The sequence below is a fragment of the Callithrix jacchus genome, chromosome 12 (genome assembly GCF_049354715.1).
Source record: "Callithrix jacchus isolate 240 chromosome 12, calJac240_pri, whole genome shotgun sequence".
NCBI classification, from domain to species: domain Eukaryota; kingdom Metazoa; phylum Chordata; class Mammalia; order Primates; family Cebidae; genus Callithrix; species Callithrix jacchus.
In genome coordinates, this window is record NC_133513.1 from 13,067,292 (window position 1) to 13,085,801 (window position 18,510).

At 46.9% G+C, this 18,510-nt stretch overlaps 1 protein-coding gene, 1 non-coding gene and 3 pseudogenes across 10 annotated transcripts in view; 4 read left to right on the forward strand and 1 right to left on the reverse strand.

Moving 5' to 3' along the window:
• LOC103796577 (uncharacterized) overlaps positions 1 to 18,510 on the forward strand; it is a 196,163-nt gene that overhangs the window by 150,069 nt on the left and 27,584 nt on the right. The gene's annotated exons all lie outside the window — the stretch shown is intronic.
• Positions 1 to 18,510, forward strand: part of LOC144576513 (ATP-binding cassette sub-family C member 6-like) — a 134,268-nt pseudogene that overhangs the window by 113,797 nt on the left and 1,961 nt on the right. Inside the window, exons 5-8 of the transcript XR_013524602.1 lie at positions 1,271 to 1,613; positions 7,350 to 7,442; positions 11,140 to 13,139; positions 15,478 to 18,502. The product of XR_013524602.1 is annotated as an ATP-binding cassette sub-family C member 6-like (transcript). The remainder of the gene's footprint in view (positions 1 to 1,270; positions 1,614 to 7,349; positions 7,443 to 11,139; positions 13,140 to 15,477; positions 18,503 to 18,510) is intronic.
• LOC128929239 (ATP-binding cassette sub-family C member 6-like) overlaps positions 1 to 18,510 on the forward strand; it is a 32,748-nt pseudogene that overhangs the window by 12,277 nt on the left and 1,961 nt on the right. The window contains exons 5-9 of the transcript XR_013524603.1: positions 1,271 to 1,613; positions 11,140 to 11,187; positions 13,053 to 13,139; positions 15,478 to 15,575; positions 17,138 to 18,502. The product of XR_013524603.1 is annotated as an ATP-binding cassette sub-family C member 6-like (transcript). The remainder of the gene's footprint in view (positions 1 to 1,270; positions 1,614 to 11,139; positions 11,188 to 13,052; positions 13,140 to 15,477; positions 15,576 to 17,137; positions 18,503 to 18,510) is intronic.
• On the reverse strand, positions 111 to 14,817 carry LOC144578576 (nucleoside diphosphate kinase A pseudogene; annotated as a pseudogene). The gene is made up of 4 exons (XR_013524601.1): positions 14,698 to 14,817; positions 9,434 to 9,555; positions 5,655 to 5,801; positions 111 to 1,941 (listed from the first exon to the last, which is right to left on the reverse strand). The product of XR_013524601.1 is annotated as a nucleoside diphosphate kinase A pseudogene (transcript).
• LOC144578824 (U6 spliceosomal RNA) lies at positions 5,770 to 5,876 on the forward strand. Its single transcript, XR_013525258.1, has one exon. It is a non-coding gene; the product is annotated as a U6 spliceosomal RNA (small nuclear RNA).

The following is an 18,510-nucleotide window of genomic DNA, read 5'->3' on the forward strand; positions in this document are numbered from 1 at the left end:
CTCTACTCATGACCTCTCTTCCTTCAGCCACCTCCTCCACCTGGGTCTCTTCTTGTACATCAGCCACCTCCTTCACTTGGCTGACCTGCTATGTCAGCTGATGTCTGCACCTGAGTGTCCTCCGTGACTGCAGCCCCTCTCCTCTACTCACGTGGCCTCTGGGAGCTCAACCAAGTCCTCCAAATGCACCATTTGATGTGTTGGTTTGAACAGTATAAAGTGATTTGTAAATGGAATTCATCTCTTCTGATTTTGATTGCATAGAAGGAAATGTCACAGGAGGTACTTGCTGAGATCCTGGTCACTTTTCTCAAGTTTCTGAGAGTTCACAGTCGGTTGCATTATTTCCTCATCAACAGTTTGGCAGCAGGTATCTCTTGTAGATAAAGGAAGATTTTTTATTTTATGCAGGGATAGAGTCTCACTGTATCACCCAGGCTGGAGTGCAGTGGTGCAATCCTGGCTCAGTGCAACCTCCGTCTCCAGGGTTCAGGTGATCCTCCCACCTCAGCCTCCAGAGCAGCAGCTGGGACTACAGTCACGCACCACCACGTTTGGCTTCTTTTGTTTTTGTTTTTGTTTTTCAGATGAAGTCTCACTCTGCTACCAGGCTGGAGTTTAGTGGCATGATTTTAGCTCACTGCAGCCTTTGCCTCCCGGGTTCAAGTGGTTCTCCTGCCTCAGCTTCCCAAGTAGCTGAGACTATAGACTTTTTAACTTTTTGTAGAGACCATTTTTTACCATAATGCCCAATTAAAAAGGCCACCTTCGGTGGCTCATGCCTGAAATTCCAGCACTTCAGGAGGCTGAGGTGAATGGATTACCTGAGATTAGGAGTTTGAGACCAGCCTGGCCAACATGGCAAAACCCCATCTCTACTAAAAATAGAAAAAGTAGCTGGTGTGGTGGTGGGCACCCGTAGCCTTGGCTTCTTTCTTTCTTCTTTCCTTTTCTTTCTTTCCTTCTCTCCCCACCCCCCATGAATTCTCTGTTGGGAGGAAGCATTTCAATCTGAGGTAGGGGATGGTAACACTGTATAGGGAGCACTCACAGCTCCAAGAGTTTCCCTCCAAATTATGAAGAAACTCTTGTAAATAACTAGATTTTCCACAGCCTGGTCCTCTGCCCGTGGGAAGGAGGGGAAATGAATGTGAAAAGCATTGTGCTCTGCTGTCTGGTCCTTCATACATCCAGTTCTGAGCACAGCTCTTATAATCTACCAGTTCCTCAGGGTGAAACCACAAGCTGATCTCCTCCGCACTCTCCACAGAATCGCTGCCCTGTATAATGTTCCTGCCAACTTGCATGTGGAAGTCTCCACGGAGGGTCCCAGGCTTGGAGTCTGCAGGGTTGGTCTCCCCGAGCCTGACTCGGCCTGTCTTCACCACGTTCAGCCCCTCCCAGACCATGGCAACTACCAGCCCTGAGTGCATGTATTTCACCAGGCCGGCAAGAATGGATGGTCCTTCAGGTCGATGTAGTGTTCCTTGAGAAGGTCTTCAGAAGCTTGCATGAATTTCAGACCAACAAGGCAGAATCCCTTCTGCTCAAAACACTTGATAATCTCTCCCACAAGACCCCACTGGACCCCAAGTGAATTGACGGCAATGAAGGTATGCTCACAGTTGGCCATGGTCCCCTCCGGCTGCTTGGGCTTGAGCTCTCTTTCTGTCTGTCTGTCTTTTTTGTTTCTTATCTTTCTTTTGGTCTTTCTTCTTTCCTTGTTTCTCTTTCTTTCTTTCTTTCTTTCTTTCTTTCTTTCTTTCTTTCTTTCTTTTCTCTGTTTCCTTCCTTCCTTCCTTCTGTCCTTCCTTCCTTTTTTCCTTCTCTCTTCTCCTCAGGAGGCTGAGGCAGGAAAATTGCTGGAACCCAGGAGGCAGAGGTTGCAGTGCACCGAGATCTCACCACTGCACTCCAGCCTGGGCAATAGAGAGCTTCTGTCTAAAAAATAAATAAATAAATAATAAAAAATAAATTAAAAACAAGAATGACAATGACATCCTGACATCCATAACAGACTGAGACCCTGCCATGATTATAGAACCCTGTGAACCCTCCCAGCAAACCTAGCAGGTGAGAGGGTTGCAGGGGGCAACAGTGTCTTGTCCAAGGTCACTGGGGTCTGCACTGAAGCCCACGCCTCTTGATCCCAGCTTAGTGCATCTGTCGAGGGAGGCAGCTCCAGACATAAGCCTGCTGGGGCCTGCCCAGTGCAGTTCCAGGAGGCCCTCGGTCCACCACACTCTCTACATGTCCTCAGGGGTCCCTGCCCAGATGGTGTCAGGCGCCAGTGAGCAGGGGACCCAAAAGCTGCATGGTGGGCACAGAGGTAAAGACACAGAGACAAGGAGAGGGAAGGGGTTTTGCCCAGGGTCACCCAGCCTGTCAGTTTCCTGAGGTTGCAAGTAACAGGTTACAAACTCAGTGGCAATTGATTTCCTCACAGCTCTGGAAGCCAGAAGTCTGAAATCAAGGTGTCAGCAGGGTCCTGCTTCCTCTAGAGGATTTAAGGGAGCCCAGATCTCCCCCAGGGAGCCTCCCAGGGCAGGGTGTGCTCTAACTTTTGGTCATTTCTGTTCAGTAGTCTTAGGACTTATACCGTTTATTTATTTAATGAATTTATTTATTTATGAGATGGAGTCTTGCTCTGTCACCTAAGCTGGAGTACAGCAGTGTGATCTTGGCTCACTGCAACCTCCACCTCCCAGGTAATCAGTTCTCCTGCCTCAGCCTTTTGAGTAGCCAGGACTACATGTGCCACCACACGGGGCTAATTTTTGTATTTTTGGTAGAGACAAGGTTTCACCATGTTGTCCAGGCTGGTCTCAAAGTCCTGACCTCAGGTGATCTGCCCACCTTGGCCTTTCAAAGTGCTGGGATTATAGGTGTGAGCTGCTGTGCCCAGCTAGGACTTAAACAGTTTAGAGGTTTTATTTGGGCTGGAGTGGAAACAGAACACAGGTAAAACTTTAACATGTCAGCAAATTCAACAATGTGGGATTTCAGAATTCAGTGGGAGAGGAACAAGTTCACAGCTATTTCTGCTCAAAGATCCAACTGGCTAAACCCATTGCTGCTCCACAACTAAGGCAGACACAGCAGAAACCCCACTGATCACCTGACTTACTTACTTCCTTCCTTCCTTCCTTCCTTCCTTCCTTCCTTCCTTCCTTCCTTCCTTCCTTCCTTCCTTTGCTTCCCTCCCTCCCTCCCTTCCTTCCTTCCTTCCTTTCTTCCTTCCTTCCATTTTTCCCTTCCTTCCTTTTTGAGACAGGGTCTCACTCTGTTACCCAGAATGGAGTGCAATGGCACCATCTCAGCTCACGGCAACCTCCGCCTCCAATGTTCAAGTGATTCTTCTCCCTCAGCTCCTGAGTAGCTGGTATTAGAGGTACCCACAACCATGCCTAGCTAATTTTTGTATTTTTAGTAGAGTCTGGGTTTCACTATGTTGACCAGTCTGGTCTCGATCTTTTACCTGGTGATCCGCCTGCCTTGGCCTCCCAAAGTGCTGGGATTACAGGCATGAGCCACTGCCCCCATCCTCACCTGAGTTTCTGGGAGGCAGAGGCTGGCTGCTGTGGGCTCAGAGCTCCTGATCTTCTCTTCCTCAAGGCCTCAGGTCCTGTTTGCCTCTGATGGGCCTAGCCATTCTTTCTGAGATAGCTCAACAGGTGCCAAGACTGGAAGATTGGAGGGAATGGTACAGAGAGAGTGAAGTGAGGTGGTCAGCTTCTGTGCTTAAGCTTAGTAGCTTCAGTAAAATTCCTAATTTTACCGGACGTGATGGCTCATGCCTGTAATCCCAGGACTTGGGAAGACTGAAGTGGGCAGATCACCTGAAATTGGGAGTTCAAGACCACCCTGACCAATATGGTGAAACCCCATGTCTACTAAAAATACAAAATTAGCTGGACGTGGTGGTGCATGCCTGTAATCCTAGGTGCTTAAGAGGGTAGGCAAGAGAATCACTGAAAGCCAGGAGGCAGAGGTTGTGGTAAGCCAAGATCACACCATTGCTCTCCAGCCTGGGCAACAAGATCGAAACTCTGTCTCAAAATAAAATTTCTAATTTCCAGATCCAGCCTTCCCACTCCTGCCTCCCAGCACTCACTGTGAAGCTGTGGCTCTCATCGGGGAAAGGCTGGTTGATCACCTCTTGGCCCTGGCAGCAAAGTTGAGCACAGAGACTGTATCTAGATAGAAATGTCTCTTGGGGAAATGTTGACAATGAAGATGCTGTGGGCTGAGACACCCAGGCAGTCCCGAGGTGGGGATCAGGCAGTGGGTGAGTCAGAAGCGCTGCCTGGCTGAACATGGTGGCTCACACTTGTAATCCCAGCAGTTTAGAAGGCGGAAGCAGGTGAATCACTTAAGCCTAGGAGTTCAAGACCAGCCTGGGCAACATGGTGAAACCCATCTCTACAAAAAATACAAAAGTTACCTGGATGTGGTGTGTACATCTGTAATCCCAGTTACTTGGGAGGATCACTTGACCCAGGGAGATCGAAGCCTTGGTGATCCATGATTTGCACCACTGCACTCCAACCTGGGTGGTAGAGCAACACCCTGCCTCAAAAGGAAGAGAAAAGGCCAGGCGCTGTGTCTCACACCTGTATCCCAGGATTTTGGGAGGCCTGAGCAGGCGAATCACTTGAGGTCAGGAATTCGAGATCAGCTTGGCCTATGTCATGAAACCCCATCTCTCCTAAAAATACCAAAAAAAAAAAAAAAAAAAAAAAAGCCAGGCATGGTGGTGGGTGCCTGTAATGCCAGGAGAATCCCTTGAATTTCACAGGGAGAGGTGGCAGTGAGCTGAGACTGCCACAGCACTCCAGGCTGGGTGACAGAGCAAGATTCAGTCTAAAATAAAATGATTAATTTTAAAAAGATAAACTGACATAGCACATTTCTATAATCTGTCTCAAAGAAAAGTTGGCTGGGTGCAGTGGCTCACACCTATTATTTCAACACTTTGGGAGACCAAGGTGGGCAGATCACGAGGTTAGGAGATTGAGACCATCCTGCTAACATGGTGAAACCCTGTCTCTACTAAACATACAAAAAATTAGCCTGGCGTGATGGCACACACCTGTAGTCCCTGCTACTCAGGAGGCTGAGGCAGGAGAATCACTTGAACCAGGGAGGTGGAGGTTGCAGTGAGCCAACATCGTGTTGCTGCTGCACTCTAGCCTGGGCAACAGAGCAAGACACCAGCTCAAAAAAAAGAAAAAAAAAGGTCCAGCCTGCCTGGGCGTGAACTGCTCTTCCCCACGCCCCACCCCAAGTAGGCTTCAGAGCATCCTTCTCCAGCAGCCAATTTGCCCTGACACGGGTGGGCTGACTTGCAACAGACAAGTGAGCTTGTTTTCCTGGGGAGACACAGTGGGAAGTCCCTGGCTCAGCACATCCACTGCCTTGCCCAGCACAAAGCGGGAGATGGAGGTGGCTCCACTGTCTTTAGCCCAAGGCCCTTGATGCCTATGTGTTGGCTTCCTCTGCATCAGCCTAGCCAGTCAGGTAGAGGTTTTCCTCCCACTGGCAAGATGGGGCCAGTCATTCCTGCTGGTCCACCTGGGAGTAAGAGCAAAGGTCTTGAGCTTGGCTCAGGCTCCAGGGCTCTCCCAGGTCCTCAACCCTGTCCATGGCCTCACCTTGACCTTGAGCACAGCATGACTGCAGGAGGGGTGCTGGTTGAGCTGGGTGCTTCCTCCAGTCCAATTTCCATTGTCTGACAGGAAGTGCTGCTCAAAATCAGCAAAGCTCACTGTGCTCCCTTTGGCAGCGCGTAAATGCTAAAACTGGCACAATACAGAGAAGATTAGCTTGCCCCTGTGCAAGTTGCCACAAAAATGTGTGAAGTGTCCTATATAAAAATAACAATAACAGGCCAGCACGTGGTGGCTCACAACTATAATCCCAGACTTTGGGAGACCAAGGTAGGCGGATCACTTGAAGTCGGAAGTTCGAGACCAGCCCGGGCAACATAGCAAAACCCTGTCTCTACTAAAAATACAAAATTAGCAAGCCGTAGTGGTGGGTGCCTGCAATCCTAGCTACTCAGGAGGCTGAGGCAGGAGGCTCACCTGAACTTGACCCTGAGACATAGAGGTTGTAGTGAGCCAAGATCATGCCACTGCACTCCAGCCTGGGTGACAGAGCAATACTCTGTCTCTAAATAAACAGACGATAGAACAACACAAAATAAAATAAACTATGGCTTGGCACGTTGTTACATTCACGTCCTATTGATGTGATAGCAATGAGCAGAGATTGCTGCCATGGCACTCCAGCCTGGGAGAAAGAGAGAGACTCTTGTCTCAGAAAAAAAAAATTATCATCATTTTCATCCTTATATAAAATCAGCAAAGCTAGCGATAGGCTTCTGCACGAGGCCAGGAATCAGGGTGATTTCCCTATAGTCTTCTGGGATCACCGGGTCTCCCTCTGCAGGGTCCAGGAGGTGGAACCCTGTGTAAGCAGTGAGGAGAAGGGCAGTTCTCCACACAGAGGCTGCTTGCTTTCTGGGGACCAGTTTCCTTTCTCTGCTCTGTTCTCAGAGTTGAACCATCTCCACCCCAGACTATGTCTTTCCAGGTCTCACCTTCCCTCCCTCCTGCCTGAGCAGAGCTCTGTTCTAGAACCAGGTCTGTCTTTGACCCTTTGTTGCTCCTCCTCCCACCAGCACAAGGCCTCATCCTTTCCTGGTGGAGCTCTACATAGAACAGTGACAGGGAGGGCCCAAGGCCGGCCCCGGGTGCTTCCTCCCTTGAGCCCAGGAGTCACCCCAGCCCAATGTCTGGGCTCCCAGCATTGTTGTGTCTTCCCTGGGGAGGGAGGAAGAAAGCTGTGAGGTTTTCCTGTCCGTTTCCCCAGCCCTTTCTGAGGCAGAGCTGATCCCTCTCTGGCTCCCTCACCTGCCCCTGTGGGCCTGTGTGCAGCAAGTGCCTTAGGATGAGCCCGCTGAACCTGCAGAGACGTCCTGCTGAGCACCTCCCCAGAGAAGGCAGGAAACCCATAGGCAGGAAGAAAGGACAGTTAGCACGTGTGTGTGTGTGTGTGTGTGTGTGTGTGTGTGTGTGTGCGCGCGCGCGCGCGTGTGCGCGCGCACGCTGAGGTCAGGGAGGCATACAGGGATGTTTTCATTCTCACCCAGACCTTGAATTTTGTTTGTTTTTGAGACAGGGTCTCACCCTGTCACCCAAGCTGGAGGGCAGTGGCTCAATCATAGCTCAGTGCAGTCTCGAACTGCTGGACTCAAGTGATCCTCTGATCTCAGCCTCCTGAATAGCTTGGACTATACCTAGGCACCACCATACCCAACTAATTTTTTATTTTATTTTTCGTAGAGATGGGTTCTTGCTTTGATGACCAGGCTAGTCTCAAAATTTTGGCCTCCAGCAATCCTCCTGCCTTGGCCTCTCAAAGTGCTGGGATTACAGGTGTGTACCATTACTATGGAGAGATTTCTATACAAAGGGAATAGTTATAACAGAGAAAGTGTAACGAAATTTTTTTCTTTTCTTATTTTTTTTTAATTTTTAATTTTTTTAAAATAAACACAGGGTTTCACCATTTTGGCCAGGCTGGTCTTGAACTCTTGACCTCAGGTGATCCGCCTGCCTCGGCCTCTCAAAGTGCTGCGATTACAGTCATGAGCCACCACGCCCGGCCATTTTTTTTTTTTAATTGAGACGAAGTCTTGCTCTGTCACCCAGGCTGGAATGCAGTGGTGCCATATTGGCTCACTGCAACCTCCATCTCCAGGGTTCAAGCAATTCTCCTGCCTCAGCCTCCCAAGTAGCTGTAATTACAGGTGTGTGCCACCACACCCGGCTAATTTTTTGGTATTTTTAGTAGAGACGGGGTTTCGTCATGCCCACCAGGTTGGTCTCAAATTTCTGATCTCAGGTGATCCACCCACCTAGGCCTCCGAAAGTGCTGGAATTACAGGCATAAGCCACCAGGCCTGGCCAATTATTTTCTTAGAACAAGTGATTAATAAAGTATGACATGAGGCCGGGTGCAGTGGCTCAAGCCTGTAATCCCAGCACTTGGGGAGGCTGAGGCGGGTGGATCACTTGAGCAGAGGAATTCGAGGCCAGCCTGGCCAACATGGTGAAACCCCAGTGCTGCTATAACTAGAAAATTATCTGGGCATGGTTGTGCACACCTGCCCCGTTACTTGGCAGGCTGAGGCATGAGAATCGCTTGAGCCCAAGATGTAGAGGTTGTAGTGAGCTAAGATCATGCCACTGCACTCCAGCTGGGTGACAGAGCAATACTCTGTCTCTAAATAAATAGACGATAGAACAACACAAAATAAAATCAACTATGACTTGACACATTCCTATAATCACATCCTATAAAGCAATTTAAACTGATAAGTCCATAGTGTACCATGCTTAAGAATGGGTTCTACCAACCAGACTGGGTTTGAATTCAAACTCTGCCACTCACAGTGTGCATAACTGTGAACAATTTAATTTTCCTCCCTGTACATCTCAGTTTCCTCATCTATAAAACAGAGATACTAATGGTAGTCATTCATAGGGTTGTTGATGATTAAAAGAATTAATGCATGCAAAGCACTTAAGACAATGCTTGTCACGTGGCAAGTGTTCAGTAGATGCTATTATGTAATGAGATGAGGAAATTCATCTTCTTTAAAAAAGCCCAAGTGCAGGAGCAGTTCTCTTAACTGAGACTAACCTAACCAACATTTACTTCCAATTCCCTTTAAAACATATGAATGGGCCAGGTGCGGTGGCTCACTCCTGTAATCTCAGCACTTTGGGAGGCTGAGGCGGACAGATCACGAGGTCAGGAGTTTGAAACCAGCCTGACCAACATGGTGAATCCTGTCTCAACTAAAATTACAAAAATTAGCCAGGTGTGTTGGCACATGCCTGTAATACCAGCTACTCAGAAGGCTGAGGCAGGAGAATTGCTTGAACCTGGGAGGCAGAGGTGTGGTGAGCTGAGATCTCGCTACTGTACTCTAGCCTGGGCAACAGAGTGAGACTCCATCTTAAATATATATATATATATATATGTATATGTATATCTATATCTATATCTATTTGTATATATGAGTGATTCTAACAGCCTATTGACTGCTATGTCCGGTGGATTATTAGTGGGAAGCCATTTGAATTAACCAACCAACTTCCAATTCCCTTAATACAAAGTTTTTAAAAATGGACTCTGCTATAGCAGGTAAAGATCCTATCTTTTTTTCATTAGAAATGTCTATATAGGCAATAAAAAAAATTCAGGGCCAGGCACAATGGCTCATGCCTGTAATCCCAGCACTTTGGGAGGCCGAGTCAGGCAAATCACCTGAAGTCAGGAGTTCAAGACCAGCTTGGCCAACATGGTGAAACCTGGTTTCTACTGAAATACAGAATTACCCAGGCATGATGGTGGGTACCTGTAATCCTAGCTCCTCAGGAAGCTGCGGTGAGAGAATCGCTTGAACCCGGCAGACAGTGGTTGCAGTGAGCCGAGATTGTGCCACTACATGCCAGCCTAGGTGGCTGAGTGAGAATCCATCTGAAAAAAGAAATTATGGGAGGATACTTATACCCAATAATACTTTTCAAAAGTATTAACTTGAAAAAATAAAATAAAATAAAAATCTTAAATTGGCCAGGCCTGGTGGCCCATGCTTGTAATCCCAGCACTTTGGGAGGTTGACACAGGAGGACTGCTTGAGGCCAGGAGTTCCAGACCAGCCTGGGTAACACAGGGACACCCCATCTCTACAATTTTTTTCTTTTAATTATCCAGGCATGGTGGTATATACACCACCTAGTGGTATATATAGTCCTAGCTATTCAGGAGGCTGAGGCAGGAGGATTGCTTGAGCTTAGGAGTTTGAGGCTACACTGAGACATGATTGCACCACTGCACTCTAGCCTGGGCAAAAGAGCAAGATCCTATCTCTCAAAACATCTTTAATGGAAAGATTGTAAGGTGTATGAATTATATCTCAACTTTTCAAAAGCCGTGAGAGCTGTTCACATGCTACTGTACCAGCAACTAGCATTGAAGTTCAACATGACGACCAAAGTAGCAGCAGGGGAAGGCTTCGGAGCTCCTGTGTGAAAAGCAGTGTTACCATAATACGGATTCACTTATGCCTGATATACGATGCCCAGAGAGTTACCCACTCTAGCATGAACTCTCGAAAGTATCTGCATTTTGGTGACGTTTTTATTTTTCCTTTGAGACAGGGTCTTGCTCTGTCGCCCAGGCTGGACTGCAGTGGTGCAATCACTGCCTGAATAGTGTTTGTACTTTTTTGTAGAGACAGGGTTTCACCGTGTTCCCAGGCTGGTCTCAAACTCTTGGCCTCAGGCAATCCTCCTACTTTGGCCTCCCAAAGTGCTGGGATTACAGGCATGAGCCATCGTGCCCGGCCAGAGAATTTTTAAAAATACCTATGCATGGGTTTCACTCCCAGCCATTCTCAATGAGTTGGTCTGGAATGGGGCCTGGCATCAGAGGTCTTTAAACTCCCCAGATGATTCTATTTTTAGTTTTATTTTTTAAAAGTCAGTCAAACTCAGCTGTGCAGATAATGCTGGTGGGACACCGAAGTTGACCTCTATTGCTGCAGCCAGATTCACACAACTTGGAGCCTCACTGATTTTTGTCGTTGTTTTGGATTTCAGGACCGAGACCCTGTCCCAAGAACAAAACAACGACAAAAATCAGGGTCTCGGTCTGCAGCCCAGCCTGAATTGCAATGGCGTGATCGAGGCTCACTGCAAACTCTGCCTCTCAGGTTAAAGTGATTCTCCTGTCTCAGCCTCCCGAGTCGCTGGGATTACAAGTGGGCACCACCATGCCTGGCTAATTTTTGTATTTTTAGTAGAGGTGATGTTTCACGATGTTGGCCAGGCTGGTCTTGAATTCCTGACCTCAGGCAATCCACCCCCTTTGGCCTCCCAAAATGCTGAGATTAGAGGTGTGAGCAACTGGGCACAGCCTATTGATTGAATTAAGAAAAAAAACGAATTTATGGTGTAAAAATGGTAACCTCGAGAATCTAGGCTACTGTCATTATCTAATGAAGTTGGTACCCATTGCCTTTTAAAGTTTCCTCAGAGAAGTGTGATTCTTTTCTTGTAGGTATCTAGCTGATTTCTTGAAGGTGGTTTTGTCCTAAGGTAATACCAGGTAAGTGAAAATGGAATTAAAAACGAAGTGTGGCCTGGCGTGGTGGCTCATCCTGTAATCCCAGCTACTTAGGGAGGCAGGAGGTGGGCAGGTCATGAGGTCAGGAGATCGGGACCATCCTGGCTAACATGGTGAAACCCCGTCTCTACTAAGAATAAAAGAAAATTAGCTGGGCGTGGTGACATGTGCCAGTAATTCCCAGCTACTCAGGAGGCTGAGTTAGGAGAATCTCTTGAACCCGGGGGCGGAGGTTGCAGTGAGCCGAGATCTCACCATTGCACCCCAGCCTGGGTAACAACAGCAACAAGAGTGAAACTCCATCTTAATAAATAAGTAAAAATAAAAATAAAATAGGCCAGGTGCGGTGGCTCATGCCTGTAATCTCAGCATTTTGGGAGGTTGATGTGGGCGGATCAGGAGGTCAGGAGTTCGAGACCAACCTGGCCAACATGGAGAAACCCTGTCTCTATCAAAAATACAAAAAATTAGCTGGGCGTGGTGGTGCATGCCTGTAATTTCAGGTACTTGGGAGGCTGAGGCAGGAGAATCGCTTGAACCCAAGAGGTGGAGATTGCGGTGAGCTGAGCCCAGCCTGGGCAACAAGAGCAAACTCCATCTCAAAAAAAAAAGAGAGAGAAAGAGAGAGGCTGGGTGAGGTGGCTCACACCTGTAATCCCAGTCCCAACACTTTAGGTCAGGAGTTGGAGACCAGTCTGGTCAACATGGTAAAACCCTTGGCTCTACTAAAATTACAAAATTAGCTGAGCCTGGTGGTGCACACCTGTAATTCCAGCTACTCGGGGGGCTGAGGCTGGAGAATTGCTTGAAGTGAGCCAAGATTGCACCACTACACTTCGGACTGGGTAACAGAGTGAGACCCTGTCTCAAAAAACAAACAAAAAAACCACATTCCTTTTTAGCTTTAAGTATTCTTGCTTACAAAAGTATGGTCTAAAGACCAGCAGCACTGGAATCACTAGGGAGCTTGTTAGAAATACTGAATCATGGCCAGGAGTGGTGGCTGGCACCTGTAATCCCAGCACTTTGGGAGGCCGAGGCAGGCAGATCACCTGTGGTCAGGAGTTCAAGACTATCCTGGCCAATATGGTGAAACCCTGTCTCTACTAGAAATAGAAAAAGTAGCTGGGCATGGTGGTAGGCCTCTGTAATGCCAGCTACTTAAGAGGCTGACACAGGAGAATCCCTTGAACCTGGGAGGGAGGTTGCAGTGAGCCAAGATCAAGCGAAACTCCATTAAAAAAAAAGAAATACTGAATCACAGACTGAATTAGAATCCACCGCATCTTAACAAGATTCCCCCAGGTGATTTTTTGTGAATGTGAAAGTTTGAGGAACACTGCTGGTCTAGCTGGCCTTTGAAACCTTATTTTATTCTTTTCCTTTTTGTTTGTTTGTTTGTTTTGTGAGACAGAGCCTCACTGTGTCACGCAGGTTAAAGTGCATCTTGGCTCACTGCAACCTCCACCTGCCAGGTTCAAGTGATTTTCCTGCCTCAGCCTCACAAGTAGCTGGGACCACAGGCACCTGCCACGAGGCATAGCTAAATTTTGTATTTTTAGTAGAGAAGGACTTTCACCATGTTGGCCAGACTGGTCTCAAACTTCTCATCTCAGGTGATCCACCCGCCTCAGTCTCCCAAAATGCTGGGATTATAGGCATGAGCCACCACACCCGGCCTGAGGCTTTATTTAGAACTCTCTTTTCCCTACCTATCTTCCTCACCCCACGCTGGCAACAGTGCACTATAGTTTCTTGGGATTTCAGGAAGAAAATTAAAAGAAGTCTGGGCATGGTGGCTCAGGCCTGTAATTCCCAACTAACTTTTTATTTTATTTTTTGTACAGACAGATTCTCCCTTTGTTTCCCAGACTAGTCTCAATTCCAGTGTAGTTCCAGCACTTTGGGAATCTGAAGTGAGCAGATCACCTGAGGTCAGTAGTTAGAGACCAGCCTGGCTAGCGTGGCAAAAAAAAATTCTATTAAAAATACCAAAAACTTAGCTGGGCATGGTGGCCCACACCTGTAATCCCAGCTACACAAGTGCTAAGACAGGAGGCTCTCTTGAACCCAGGAGGCAGAGGTTGCAGTGAGCCAAGATCACCATTGCACTCCAGCCTGGGCAACAAGAGTAAAACTCCCTCTTAAAAAAAAAAGGCAACAAAAAAACTTCTTGAGTGAGGCCCATAAACATATTTTTATGCTGCTAGAATCCTGAATCTTATTATTCTAGCAACTCTTACAACTCAGGAAATACCCTCTGTAGCCCTCGTTTCTAACAGCTGTTGTATTTTTGCAATGTGAATTCTTTTTTTAATGATTTTTTTTTTTTTTTTTTTTTTTAATAAAGACGGGGTTTCACCATGTTGGTCAGGCTGGTCTTGAACTCCCGACCTCAGGTGATCCGCCCACCTTGGCCTCCAAAGTGCTTGGATTAAGGTGTGAGCCACCACGCCCAGTCTGCAATGTGAATTCAATGCAAAGATTACACTGCAGCAACAGAGAGAGAAATTGGACAGATTCTGTGATGATTAGTGAGGTTAAATGTTTGCATATACCTGTTGGCCATTTGTATGTCTTCCTTTGGAAATACCTATTGAGATCTTTTGCCCATTATTTGTGGGGGATGGGGGAGCAATGCTGTCCTTTATTGCACGGAATGGGGTGTGGGGGTTAGTGGGGCATGGGGGCCACGGTGGGGGCATTGCTGCCTTGATTGGTCAGTCCATTCAACAGGGCAGCGAGATCCCAGCCTCGCCCTGTGCAGCCAGATCAGCCCGCCCCTGGGTGCCAGTGCTGGAGGGAGCCAGGGTGCTGCTCCCGGAGGTCACCATGGGTCGGGCGTGGATGGGGGCTGGGCCGGTAATTGCGTGAGTGCGATGGGGACAGCTGGGAGCGGCGGGCCAAGTGTTGTTCCTAGAAAACCGTCCTCGGCCGGGCGCGGTGGCTCAAGCCTGTAATCCCAGCACTTTGGGAGGCCGAGGCGGGTAGATCACGAGGTCAAGAGATCGAGACCATCCTGGTCAACATGGCGAAACCCCGTCTCTACTAAAAATATAAAAAATTAGCTGGGCATGGTGGCGCGTGCCTGTAATCCCAGCTACTCAGGAGGCTGAGGTAGGAGAATTGCTTGAACCCAGGAGGCGGAGGTTGCGGTGAGCCGAGATTGTGCCATTGCACTCCAGCCTGGGTAACAAGAGCGAAACCCAGTCTCAAAAAAAAAAAAGAAAAGAAAACCGTCCTCGGACCTCCGGCCACCTAGAGGGCGGGGGTTAGACGCGGCTACACAGCCAGCTCCTCTCGGCCACTGGGCAGCCCAGTCTCTGTTTTACAGCCTGGGGAACTGAGGCACCGAGGCGAAGGGAGCCCCCTCTCACCTGAGGCCGCCTGTGGGCCAGGGGCGATGGGGATCAGCGCGATGAACGGGACGGCTGGGGCTCGGAGGGGGCTGCCCCGCTGGCCCAGCGGTTCAGTCGGACTATGGCTACCTACTTCTCGTCTATGGCTTCTGGGCGGGCTGGCGGCCTGGGCCGCAGGATGTCAAGGCTTTGGTCAGGATGACCGCCCCGCTCCCGGCCCCCCTGAGCCCGCAGGGCGGTTGGCGAGGGTCACGAGTTGGACGAGAGGCGCGAGCGCGAAGAACCCTGGGGGTCCAGGCCTCTGGTGACGCCCGGCGAGGCTGAGTCCAGGCGGCCCGGGCAGCAGGCATGGGTCTAGGCGCCCCGTGGCTTTTGCCCATTTTTAAATAGGATTATTTTGGATTTTTGTTTCTGAGTTTTTATTTTATTTTATTTTTATTTAATTTTTTTTTTTTTGAGACGGAGTTTCGCTCTTGTTACCCAGGCTGGGGTGCAATGGCGCGATCTTGGCTCACCGCTACCTCCGCCTCCTGGGTTCAGGTCATTCTCCTGCCTCGGCCTCCCGAGTAGCTGGGATTACAGGCACGCGCCACTATGCCCAGCTAATTTTTTTTGTATTTTTAGTAGAGACGGGGTTTCACCATGTTGACCAGGATGGTCTCGATCTCTTGACCTCGTGATTCACCCGCCTCGGCCTCCCAAAGTGCTGGGATTACAGGCATGAGCCACCGCGCCCGGCCCCCTGAGTTTTATTTTTGAGGCAGAATCTCACCCTGTCACCCAAGTTGGAGGACAGTAGCTTGATCACTGCTGCCTTGAACTGCTGGGCTCGTGATCCTCTGATGTCAGCCTCCTGAGTAGCTTGGATGTAGGTGGGCACCATCATACCCGACTCACTTTTTCTTTTTCGTAGAGACGAATTCTCCTTTTGTTGCCCAGGCTAGTCTGAAAAATCCTGGCCTCAAGCGATCCTCCTGCCTTGGCTGTAATCTCAAAGTGCTGAGATTAGAGGTGTGTACCATTACCTATAGAGAGATTTCTAAGGAAAGGGAATATTTCTAATCGAGAAAGCTTAACAAATTTATTTTTTATTTTTTTTGAGACAGAGTCTTGTTCTGTCGCCCGGGCTGGAGTGCAGTGTTGCGATATTGGCCCCTATACAAAATTCTAGTTTTAAAAGTCTTATGCAAATAACTACCCAACACGCATGTTTTAAAAACATTAGGTTCAAGACACAAATAGATGAAACGCTCTAGAATGGTGGCTTTCAAACTTTTTTTTTTTTTTTTTTTGAGACAGAGTTTTCACTCTTGTTGCCCAGGCTGGAGTACAGTAGCACGATCTCGGCTTACCGCAACCTCGGCCTTGCTATTTCAGGCGATTCTCCTGCCTCAGCCTCCCGAGTAGCTGGAGCTATGGGTGTGCGCCACCACGCCAAGCTAATTTTCAGACATTTTATATTGTATTCACAAACAAATATATAAGATCTATAACTGAAATAAATTAATGACATGACATTTCCCCTTACTATGTGGTACATTCTGGTATTTTCTATTTTAATCTATTTCATTTTAATAAATGCTGGTCAAATTGATTCATGATCCACTAAAGGTTTGTGACCCACAGTTTGAAAAACAATGCCCTAGAAACTCTAAGTTATGGTCAGGTAGTAAACAGAAAGGAAGAAGGGGTAGGATATGTTAATTGAGAATGAATATATGCAAGGGAAGGGTAAGAAATGATTCCTTGATTTTTTTGAAGAAATGTTTATTGCAGCTTATTACATATTTCTTTACATGTTAATATTTTAGAAATAGTACTCTTACAGTAAATCACATTTTTGCATTTTTTTTTTTAATAGAGAGTTTAGGCTGGGTGTGGTGGCTCATGCCTATAAGTGAAGCACTTTGGAAGCCTGAGGTTGGAGGACCACTTGAGCCTGGGAGTTCCAGACCAGCCTGGGCAACATAGTGAGACCCTGTCTCTACAAAAAAATTTTTTTAAATAGCCAGGTGTGTTGGCATGCACCTGCAGTCGTTACTACTCAGGAGGTGGAGATGGGAGGATTCCTTGAGCCCAGGAGGTTGAGGCTGCAGTGAGCCACGATCACACCACTGCATTCCAGTCTGAGTGATGGAATGAGGAAAAAGTTTCTGTATTTATAGAAAAATAGTTTACAATTTGCTTTGAGAATAATGGGTATCAAAAGAACTTTTAAGTAGCTAGTCACAGATAAAATGTTACAACTATCTGCTTAGTTTAGATAGAAGACTTTGCAGATACACCAGTGTCTACCCATTTAAAACGTGTGAGTGTCAGCATTCCAGAGAGATAAAACATTTTCAAACTCTCTGAGGATATTGTAAAGGGCTGCTTGTGATTCTATGAATTATACATCTGAAAGCACATTTTCGGCGGAGGATTTTTGAAAATAAGCACCTATAAGACAGATACTCTAAACACAGAGCCACTTAAAGATACTGCCAATGATGACATTTCTATTCATTCCCTCAGCCAGCCAACCCCTAGGATTATTATTCACAGATAAGAATAATCTTTCTGCAATGTTTCAGTATATTCAATCATTTGAAAGCAGAACTACAGCCGACCAGGTACCCCTGAATCAAATCAAGCAACTGCCTTAAACTGAGGATCATTCTACGAAACTCTTCAATAATGTCAAGGTCATGAAAAATAAAGACCAAGGAACTGTTCCAGATTAAAGAAGGCAAAGGAGACTAAGACGGGACAATTAGATGCAGCATGTAATCTTGAATCAGCTCCTAGACCAGGAAAAGGACACTAGTGAGACAACTGGTGACATTTAAATAGAATCTGTAAATGTAATAATAGTATTTGCATAAATGTTAATTTCCCCAAACCGATCATTGCAACGTGGTTATTCTTATTTAGGGAATCTGGTTGAAGGACAAACAGGAATTATTTCACTGTTTTTGCCAACTCTTTATTAAGTCTGAAATAATTTCAAAACAAAGCAAAAAAAAAATCCAAAATATGTACATAAACATTAATCCAGTATAAGACAAATCCAGTATCAACACAGTCAAAGGAAAATATTAATAGCACAGTTTTCAGGCACTCATGAATTTTACAGTATATCATGTTATTTCCTCACCAAAGAATTTTTTTTGAAGTTTTTTTTATTATTATGGAGAACTTGGTATAGTAGAAACCTATGTAAACATATAAGAATTATATATGCTTAAATCAGGACACATTTAGAACTGAAAAAAGGGTGATATTTTACAAAATTAAGAGAATAAAGGTATTACAATTTGTATTTGCATTTGTTTGTATTTCTACTTTGAAATTTTATCTTTTTTTTATAATTTATTTATTTTACTTTAGGTGCATACTACATCTGGCGTTTCTCCCCATGTTATCCCTCCCCACCCTCCCTTCCCTCCCCACCGCCCATTGTCTCTCCCTTACCCTCCAACCGTCCCCTCTGTGTGATGCTCCTCTCCCTGAGTCCACATGTTCTCATTGTTCAACACCCACCTATGAGTGAGAACATACAGTGCTTTCACCAAAGAATTTTTAAAGTTTGTTCACAGGTAAGACAGGATACAAAATACATTTATGAAAAGAAAACCCAACCCCACACACACACACAAAAAGCCTCAAGAATTATTCCATGCTTCCCTGCAATATAACCTTGCCACTCATTCCACTAAGAAGACGAGACTATTTTTCTATCCCTTGAATCTGGTTTGGGCTTGTGACTTGCTTTGACTAATAGAACGTAGCTGAAGTGACATTATACAGCCTCCAAGAGTAGGCCGTTGAGGGTCGTGGAGCTGCCACACCATAAGAAGCCCATCGTGAAAAATGAGGAGAAAGAGGCCCAGCTGTCCCCATGAGCCAGGCTCCCAGAAGACCCCACCAGCTAACTACAGTGACATGAATGAGTCCAGGTAAAAGC